This window comes from Egretta garzetta, unplaced genomic scaffold, assembly GCF_000687185.1.
Source record: "Egretta garzetta isolate BGI_Z169 unplaced genomic scaffold, ASM68718v1 scaffold150, whole genome shotgun sequence".
Taxonomy (NCBI): Eukaryota; Metazoa; Chordata; class Aves; order Pelecaniformes; family Ardeidae; genus Egretta; species Egretta garzetta.
The window spans coordinates 1,077,754-1,088,142 of NW_009258305.1; positions in this window are offsets into that span (position 1 = coordinate 1,077,754).

Below are 10,389 nucleotides of genomic sequence, written 5' to 3' on the forward strand. Positions count from 1 at the left end.
AGGTAATCTTTTACAGAATCAGAGTTATGGACCTAAAGCTTGTTAATTGTCCTAACAAACAGGTACATAAACGCAAACATGAAGGCACTTTTATGGTTATCAATTTTGTTATGCTTAATGCAAATTCCTAAACAAATTCCAGTCTTTAAGAAACATAGTGTTAGCTAGAAAAAGACCTTCAGTGCTAGTAGATGATGCTTAAATATGCAAATTTTGCTGCATGCAATATAACTGAATGCATAATTTTGTAAGAAGCTTTTTTTAAAAGTAGAAATAAACATTCTGGTCTGCCTAGCTTGTGCCTAAGTTTTGTCTGCCTACTGTACCAGATATCCTAAGCTACAGTAGAATTATCTTCACACAGTTTTAATTTCTCTGTAACTGCTTATCACAACTATCTCACAGAGGAAGTCAAATGACATGAAGTGGCACCAATTGATGTAGAGAGATCTATTTATTTTCCTAGCACATAGAAAAATAAAATAAAATCTAAAGCTAAGCAAGTAGTTGAGACTACCCATCTTTAAATGTTTAAGCTTTGGAAATAGGAACTTGTTTTCACATATGCTTAGTAGTAGGATCTCTTTCATCACACAATAAGTGCCTAAAAAGAAATCCATAGCTGTAGTTTACTTGGATCTCTCTATTTGATAAAGGAACTTAGGGAAAAAAGAAATTCACCTATTTCATTCTTTTCCTATAAGAAATAATAATAATTGTATCTAAGATAAGTAGGATGAACTATAAGCATTTTAACATGGGTGTTTATATTTAAATAGAATAAAGGCCATTCTCATCTTAAACTTACTTTCTGGGGTACTGTATCTATTTCCACTGTGCTAAATGGGCCTAAACAAATAAGAGTTGATCCATGACTTACATTGTTAACAAATACTTAAAACTAAGAAATCATTTATACTCTAAATTGCCTATATAGTCAACAGAAAGGGTAGATACCTTTGTAAGTGTCCAAAAGAAAAGTCTCTGATTAATTTAGGTAAGAATGTCAGGAGAATAGAATCCTCCCTCCCTGTGATTTTTTAAAATGTTTTAACTGATTAAATAGTGAAGATCAAGGAAACTTAAAAGCAATAAAATTTCAAAAGATAGCTACAGCTTTCATGCAGGTTAGGTGTTCATATTAGATTGGATCTTGCTTCTCTTTTCTATTTCAGAAAAATACTTTTTATTCTTGTTACATTACATTATACATGGCAACATATTTAAATATTTTCACACTATCTAACCAGATCCTGGGGAAACTAATATTATCCCAGCTGTGGACCACAGATATATGTTTTTGTAGATAAGAAATTACTTCACTCGTTATTTAGCTGAAAGAAAAATCTCAGTTGCAGTGCAAATTAAAATTTGAAGCTTTAATTTATTTTTTTTTTCAGTTTAGCGTTTATTTAAAATATTGGAAAAAAAACCCCAACTTCTACAGCATATTCCTACTATTTGTAAGCGCTGGATCAGGCTAAGACTGTTAAAAAAAAAAGCAGTCCTATGAAAGCTACAGATTAATTCTCAGGAAATAATGCAAATCTTTTTATCCCCTTGTTTCTAATGTATACTTATGACTGCCATTTTAAAATGTTGGCAACACAGAAAAGAGGTTGAGTACCCAGTTATTTTGCAACATTACTTAACTGTGAAGTGGTAACCAAGGAGACAAACAGAATATTAGAAATTATTATGGAATGGATAGCAAACAAAACAAAAAATATTATTATACAACCAAAAAATCCATGTATCACCTCTGTCTTGATTATGTATGATTTTGGCCACTTCAGTAATAAAAGGAGAAAATAATACAAAAAAAAATTAAGAAAAGTGTAGCAACAAACAACATTTTGCTGATCATTCTTCAAGTGAAGAGGATTCTTTCAGATTAAATAACAGATATTTGAGGCATACATGATAAATGCTTATACAGGAACTTTATATAGAACGTGAACCAGAAATCAGTGTATTTTATGTCACACAGTGCAAGAAGGTATTACATGATTGAAGCTTAAAACAAACGTGAATCATTCTTCACGTGTAGCACCTGCAAAATTTGCTTCTGGTACATTTTGCCAGAGGCGTCATAGATAGGAACAGTGTGAATCTTTGAAAAGGTAGGACAAATACAAGAAAGAAAGGTCAGTCAGGCATTTTCTATGATCATATAGATGATAACAGGGGTTCTAACAAATAATATTATTCAGGATGTCCCGGAAACACTTAATCAAAAAAAAAAAAAAAAAAGATTGCCTTTATTTATTGTTGCCAAGAAGGCCAATGGTATCCTGGGGTGCATTAAGAGGAGTGTGGCCAGCAGGTTGAGGGAGGTTATCCTCCCCCTCTACTCTGCCCTGGTGAGACCCCACCTGGAGTACTGTGTCCAGTTCTGGGCTCCCCAGTTCAAGAAAGATGAGGAACTCCTAGAAAGAGTCCAGAGGAGGGCAACTAGGATGCTAAAGGGACTGGAGCATCTCCCCTATGAGGAAAGGCTGAGAGAGGTGGGCTTGTTCAGCCTGAAGAAGAGCAGACTGAGAGGAGACCTTATCAACACATACAAATATCTTAAGGGCGGAAGTCATGAGGATGGAAGCAGTCTGTTTGCAGTGGTGTCCTGCGACAGGACTAGGGGCAATGGGTGCAAACTGAAACATAAGAGGTTTCAGTTGAATAAGAGGAAAAACTTCTTTACTTCGAGGGTGACAGAGCACTGGAACAGGCTGCCCAGGGAGGTTGTGGAGTCTCCTTCTCTGGAGGTATTCAAGGCCGGCCTGGATGAAGTCCTGTGTAGCATGCTCTAGGAGAGCCTGCTTTAGCAGGGGGGTTGGACTAGATGATCTCCCGAGCTCCCTTCCAACCCTTGCGATTCTGTGATTCTGTGATTTACTCCTCCCTAAAGATACTATAAGACCTCCATCAAGATTTGCTCTGACCTGGTTCTTAGGCTTAAACTAAGACCATATATGGATACTGCTGAGTATTTTCTTACACACAATAGTTACCATTATGTCTCTGAACTAGCATGTGAATGGTACTCGGTACAGATGAACATAAAAAATGACCACTGTCCAACGTGCTCCTATTACTTGTCTGAAGAGAAATGCTACACATCATTCTTTCCTATAACAACTACGACAATTCAAACTATAAGAGCTTTCTTGGGGGGTTCTTTGTCTTGCCATGTTTATTACTGAGCAGTGAATGATAAATGTCTCCTACCTCCTCCACCATGTAGTGTTGAAATATTGAACCTGACAGTTTGGACTACCAAAAAGAGGTTTATTTCATATTTTATACTAACTCTTTTACATGTGATTCTCTCTCTGTGCCACACAGCAGCTCTCATGCATGTCAAATCTTAGAACAACATGCAATTAAATGGCTATTCCTGTCATTAAGTTTTTAATTGTACTATATTTTGTCCTCTGAATACTTCTTTCAGGTATTTATGAATGTTATTGTTATTTGGTTTCTTTTTCTGCTTCTTTTCCAAGGTTTCTAAACTCCTAAAAGAATTACTTATACTGGATTGTAGGTTATAAAAAGATCTCTCATTTATTGCTTCTCTTACACAGTAAAAGAATGTGCAAAATAACTGTTTTCACATTGATTTTGTAAATGTGATAACTTGTGGCATCCTCATGGTGTGTGCTAGTGTGTTCTCTGCTCTCAGAAGTTTCAATAAACTTCTATATATAAAATATATCCCTACCAAGCATCCTCCACATCACCTTATTCTTCTATTTATTTTTTCAATAGTTTTGAATAGTTTTGCTAGTTTTGAATAGGCAGTGATTTGGCTGGACAGACATTCAAGCAGAATGTTTCAATCCTTATTCTGTGTGATTGAGTTGAGGTATGGTTTCTTCTCACTGGCCTTCACACTGTTTTAGGACAATGTTTTCTCAGATATAAATCTGGAGGTGAAAGGTAGTATATAGAAATTATAAATATTGTTAAATTCTTAGAAAAAAAAATCTTTCATTGCTATGTATCTGGTCTTTTTAATGGAAAATTATGTTTGCTGGAGACTTTGACTTGTTTTAAGGGAGAGGTTCTTCACTCCATCATGTTGCTAGAGATTCTAGCAGATGACAAAAATGCTGGACAAAACAAAGTACACACAAAAGTATTTTTTTTTAATTATTGCTTTTTACATCTGTCTTCTGTCTATTTCTTCTCATTAATTCCACATAATTTTTCTATTCATTCATCCAGATGCAACAATAACTGCTCCATTTTCCAAGACACCCAGTCTCCCTCAGTACTCCTGACCTTTCCCTGTTATGTACACATAATAAAAGGCACTTTTAGATGAGAAGTCTCTCCAAATTTAATGCTAATTTTCCTAGTTACATGACACTCTTTTAAGAGGATTCCCTAAAGCATTTAATAAGTAGGCTACAAAACTGCAATGGAAGAATGACTTTGTGAACTCTTTTACTCTTTTTTCCTCTATACCTTTGTAGTTTGCTTAATTTCCACAAATCACATATGTCATTTACTAATTATCCTTCTACTGCTATTAATTATTAATTTCTTTTAGCTTGTTTCAATATAAACTTCCTCAAGTAAAACTCTGTGGTGAGTTAACCTTGGCTGGCTGCCAGGTGCTCACCAGAGCCACTCTATCACTCCCCCTCTTCAACTGGAAGAGGGAGAAAAAATATGATGAAAGCCTCATGGGTTGAGATAAGGACAGGGAGATCACTCAGGAATTACCATGATGGGTAAAACAGGCTCAACCTGGGGAAATTAATTTCATTTATTGCCAATTAATGCCAGAGTAGGATAACCAGTAATAAGAAAAAACCTTAAAATACCTTCCCTCCCACCCCTCCTTTCTTCCCAGGTTCAACTTCATTCCTGAATTTTCTACCTCTTCCATCCCCAAAGCAGCACAGGGGAACAAGCAGTGGAGGTTGTGGTCAGTTAATCACACATTGTCTCTGCTGCTCCTTCCTCCTCACACACTTCCCCTGATCCAGCGTGGGGTCCTTCCCGCAGGAGACAGTCCTCCACAAACTTCTCCAATGTGAGTCCTTCCCACAGGCTGCAGTTCTTCACAAACTGCTTCAGCATGGGTCATTTCCACGGTGCTCAGTCTTTCAGGAACAGACTGCTCCAGTGTATGTCCCCCACAGGGCCACAAGTCCTGCCAGCACACCTGCTCCAGCATGGGCTCCTCTCTTTATGGGGTCAGAGGTCCTGCCAGAAGTCTGCTCCAGAAGGAGGTCACAGCCTCCTTCAGGAGCATCCACCTGCTCTGGTGTGGGGTCTTCCATGGCCTGCAGATGGATATTTGCTCTGGCACCTGGAGCACCTCTTCACCTTCCTTCTTCACTGACCTTAGTGTCTACATGCTTGTTTCTCTCACATATTCTCAATCCTCTCTCCGTCTTCTGTTGGTCAGCAGTTCCCTGCCCCGCTGCCTGCCCCCCTCACCCCCTTAAATATAGAATCATAGACACATAGAATCATTTAGGTTGGAAAAGAACTTTAAGATCATCAAGTCCAACCTTTAACCTAACACTTCCAAGTCCACCACTAAAACATGTCCCTAAGCACCACCTCTGCACATTTTTTAAGTATCTCCAGGGCTGGAGACTCAACCACTTCCCTGAGCAGCCTGTTCTAATGTTTTACAACATTTCCCTTGAAGAAATTTTTCCTAATATCTAAGCTAAACCTCCTCTGGCTCAACTTGAGGCCATTTCCTCTTATTCTAAGATGTTGTGACAGAGGAGCTACCATCTTTGTGCTGATTGGCTCAGCATTGGCTAGTGGCAGTTCCATCTTGGAGACGTCTGGAGCTTGCTCTATCAGACATGGGAGAAGCTTCTGGCATCTTCTCAGAGAAACCACCCCTGTAGATCCCTGCTACCAAAACCTTGCCATGCAAACCCAATACATACACAATGCAAAATAAGATGTTTTCAGCAAATTGAATGCAGTTGATCATAGAATTATGAAATCATAAAATGATTTGGGTTGGAAGGGGTCTTTAAAGGTCATCGAGTCCAATCTCTCTGCCATGAGCATCTTTCACAACATCAGGTTGCTCAAAGTCCCACCCAAACTGACCTTGAAAAATTCCAATGATGTGACATCCACACCTTCTCTGTACAACCTGTTCCAGTGTCTCACCACCCTGGTTGTAAGAAATAGCTTCCTCATATCTAATCTAAACTTACCCTCTTTCACTTTTTAACTGTTGACCTTTTCCAGTCACTACAGGCCCTAGTAAAAAGTGCTTCTCCATTCAACTTTCTTATAAGCCCCCTTTAAATATTGTAAGGCCACAATAAGGTCTCCCTGGAGCCTTCTCTTCTACAGGCTGAACAACCCTAACTCTGTCAGCCTTTCTTCACAGGAGAGGTGTTCCATCTCTCTGATTATTTTCATGGCCTTCCTCTAGACCTGCTCTAACAGGTCTGTGTCTTTCTTGTGCTGGAGGCCCCAGAACTGGATGCAGTACTCCAGGTGAGGTCTCACAAGAATAGACTAGAGGGGGAGAATCACCTCCCTCGACCTGATGGCCATGCTTCTTTTGAGGCAGCCCAGGATATGGTTGGCGTTCTGGGCTGTGATTGAACATTGTCAACTCATTTCCAGCTTTTTATCCACCAGTAATCCCAAGACCTTCTCTGCAGGGTTGCTTTCAATGCCTTCATCCCACAATATCCCTGTATTGAAACTGGGTGTTGCCTTGACCCAAGTGCAGGACCTCGCACTTGGCCTTGTTGAATCTCATGAGCTTCACATGGGCCTACCTCTGTAGCCTGTCAAGGTCCCTCTGGATGGCATCCCTTCCCTCTAGCGTATCAGCTGCACCAGTCAGCTTGGTGTTGTCTGCAGTATTCCTGAGAGTACACCCAATCCCTCTGTCTATATCATTAATAAAGATATTGAACAGTATTTGTCCCAATACAGACAGCTGAGGGATGCATCTTGTTGCTCATTTCCACTTGAATATTGAACTGTTGACTGCAACTCTTTTGATGCAGCCATGTAGCCAATTCCTTATGCATCATATAGTCCATTGATCAAGTCTTTATCTCTCCAATTTAAGGATAGAATAATAGGAGGGTTAGTATACAATTCTGTATTCTACTATCTGCTTCAGTTATATATCCTCCACTGGTTTTAGCAGTAGAATACTAGATAACCTTTTAGGTTAAAAACCAAACAAATAAATTACTACTGTTTATAGTACTACTTTTGCAACCTCTGATACAGATTTTTTCAACAATTGGGAATTTAGTATGTTTCAAATTCAAGTGAATCCAATGCCTCTGTGAGCCCAGAAGAACAAATAGCAAAAAAAGATAAAAAACAGATATCAGTGTTTAGACAAGTCCATCTGAACTTTGCATTGAAACTTTTTTTGCAGACAGACGATTTTTCAGGATATATTAGTTTGCATGAAGTTCATTGTGTATGTAAGAATCAATTGTGATTCAGGTAAATGTTGACAATCCTTTCTGGAAACAAAACATAGATATACCAGTATACTAGTAGATAAGTTGCCTTTCTTCAAAACTGTCCTTGGGTAAATTCACTTGTGCATCTAATTTTTAATAGAATTTACAACACCATCACTGAGAAATGATAAAATATTTCCTGAGATATCACATGAGAAACCGCACACTTAGCTCTGAAGCCACACAGACAACTCCCATTCATCATAAGGCACAGATCTACCTAGACTGTGAGGGTGACAACAGTATGTTATGTGAAATACAGCATGAGATCCAGACACTGAGGCTAGGATTGACCTTACCCCAGTTTTGATCAATTTAAAGTGAAGCATCTAGTCTAAGTTATTTGACTAGATTATTTTCAACATCAATGAAGTTGAATTGCCTGGCCAATCTCACTATTTTAAATGTGTTTCCCACTAGAGTCACCTCTCTCTCCAGTAGGTACAAAAGGGCCTAGATTGGTACAGTTTAGAAACCTAACTTTTGGTTGTTGTTTTTGTTGTTGTTGTTGTTTGAATGCAAATTGTCTGTCCGAAGTATTACATCTAAATGCTTAGGTTAGACAGCCCAGCAGTGAAAAGATCCAGGTAGCATAGCTGCATAGCTGTGGAGTAATTGTGCTACACATCCAGCATAGCTGTTTTACAGGCTCAGTCAGAGCTGAATGATTTAAAATGCTGCCTTTAATTTTTGGCTAACCTATGATATTGCAGCTGCAGGTAGTTTTTCTAAAGTCCAGAATAATAAGTCAGGTCTGACACTCTCAGAGTTCATAATAAAACCATAAAGAAGCCATAAGTGTTTCCAGTTTGCTCAAAGAAAGTTTTTCATTCTTGTTTGTGACATCAACTGCCTGGTAATAAGGTAATACTCCACTACACAGCATTTGTCACAGACATAGTTTATCTCTGGCTTCTCACATACTAACAAATTATCATGCAGCATGAACTATATTGAAGGTCTAAGGCCAGAACAGAACAGGAAGATGAAGCAGAAAAGCTAGTCATTCGTGATCTGAACACAGTGATCTGGGTCAAAGTGATACAGAGATTACAGGCAGTTAAAAAAATAAAATAAAAAAATAATGTAACATCTGCTGAAGCATGAACTCTTAATCAAAAAAAAAGGAATAAAATATGGCTCAGAAAGAATAAACTCCTACTCTAGACCTACATGATTTCACTTTGTGGAAACTAACAGTCTGACTGTTTGTCTGTCCTGTGTCTGTCCTGTTGGAGTGAGAAGCACAGTGGTGACAGAGCCCAGGGCAAGGCTTTAGGTGACTGGAACAATTTGAGCAACACTAGGGTCCTCCTCTAGTTTTTGATGAGTGGCTAAATATTTGGATGTGTTCTTTTGTTTTGCCCTTGATCCTTTCCAAACATTTGTACCCAGTTTTCATTGATCATGCCTTCCCCACTATCTTCTCTTCATTTTTATTTCCACAGTGCTAATGTTATAGCTAAGTAAATACTTCACTACCCACAGAATTACTGTGACATGCCTTCTGCTATATTTACTTTGCTGCATATTTTAATGCCAAGCAAATTGCTCAAGGTGAAAGAAAAACGAGGAACCCCGTAATCAACAAAAGAGGGCTGAAAAGGGCTCACCTTAAGTGTATGCACACAAATAAAGAAAGATCTATAGGACAGCATCATGTGGGAAGCTCTCATACCTTCTCTGGAAAATGCGCACAACTGTATATTGTGCCCAAATATTAATCCATGCACACAGGGAACAAACAGGAGGAACTAGACATCTGCCTGCAGTTGCAGGGCTCTGATCTCACTTGGATGACAGAAACATGGTGAGATAGCTTACACAACTAGAGTGCTGCAGTGGATATGCTCTTTTGGAAAGACAGACTGGGATGGTGAAGCAGGGGAGTTGCAATTTCTGTGAGAGAGCAGCATGAATGCATGAAGCTCTGTCTGGGGTCTCATGAGGAGCCATCTAAGAGCTTATGGGTCAGGATTACTGGAAGACCAGCATGGGTGATAATGTTGTGAGTGTCTGCAACAGATCACATGATAAGGAAGAAGTAGTTGAAACCAGACAACTGGAAGAATCCTCATGTTCGCAGACCCTGGTGCTCACAAGGGACTTGAACCACATCCATATCTGATAGAAGGACAACACACCAGGGCACAAACAACCCAGGAGACTTCTGGAGCGCATAGATAGCAACTTAGTGACACAGGTGATTGAGGAACCACTGGTGGGTGATGCTCTACTAAACCTTAGTTACAAATAAGGAATAACTGTTTAGGGTCAGCCTTGGCTGGTCTAACTGTGAGATGGTATTGTTCAGGATCCTGACAGGAGAAAGCAAGGCAACTAGTAGGTTCACAACCCTGGCCTTCAGGAGAGTAAACTTTGGCCTCTTCAGAGATCGGCTTGGAAGAGTCTCAGGGGAGAGAGTCCTGGAGAGAGGGGTGATCCTGGAGGGCTGGTTGATTTTTAAAGATTGCCATCTCCAAGCTCAAGAATGCTCCATCCAAGTGAGCAGGATGTCAAGCAGACGTGGCAGGAAACTTGAATGGATGAACAAGCAGCTCCTGACAATATCAGGATGCATGCAAGGGGTGAAGGCAGAGTCAGGTGGTGCAGGGAGACTATAGAAACTGTGTCTGAACATGCACACAGCTGGAGCAGGACTGTGGGCCACTGCCCATGTGCCTGGTGCCGGATGCTGTGGGCATGTGTCTGTATCTTCCCCAAACAGGGTGTGTGTGGGGTGTGTGTTCACTAGCAATTCCAATCTGGACAAGCCAGTGAGTAGAGGGGCTTTGGATCTGAGTTGGGTTGTCATGTGGGTGAAGGGTCCATGCTCATATTTAGGGAGATCTGTAAGTGGAGATGCCTGTGGGACAAGTATGCGAGCGCTGCATGCTTG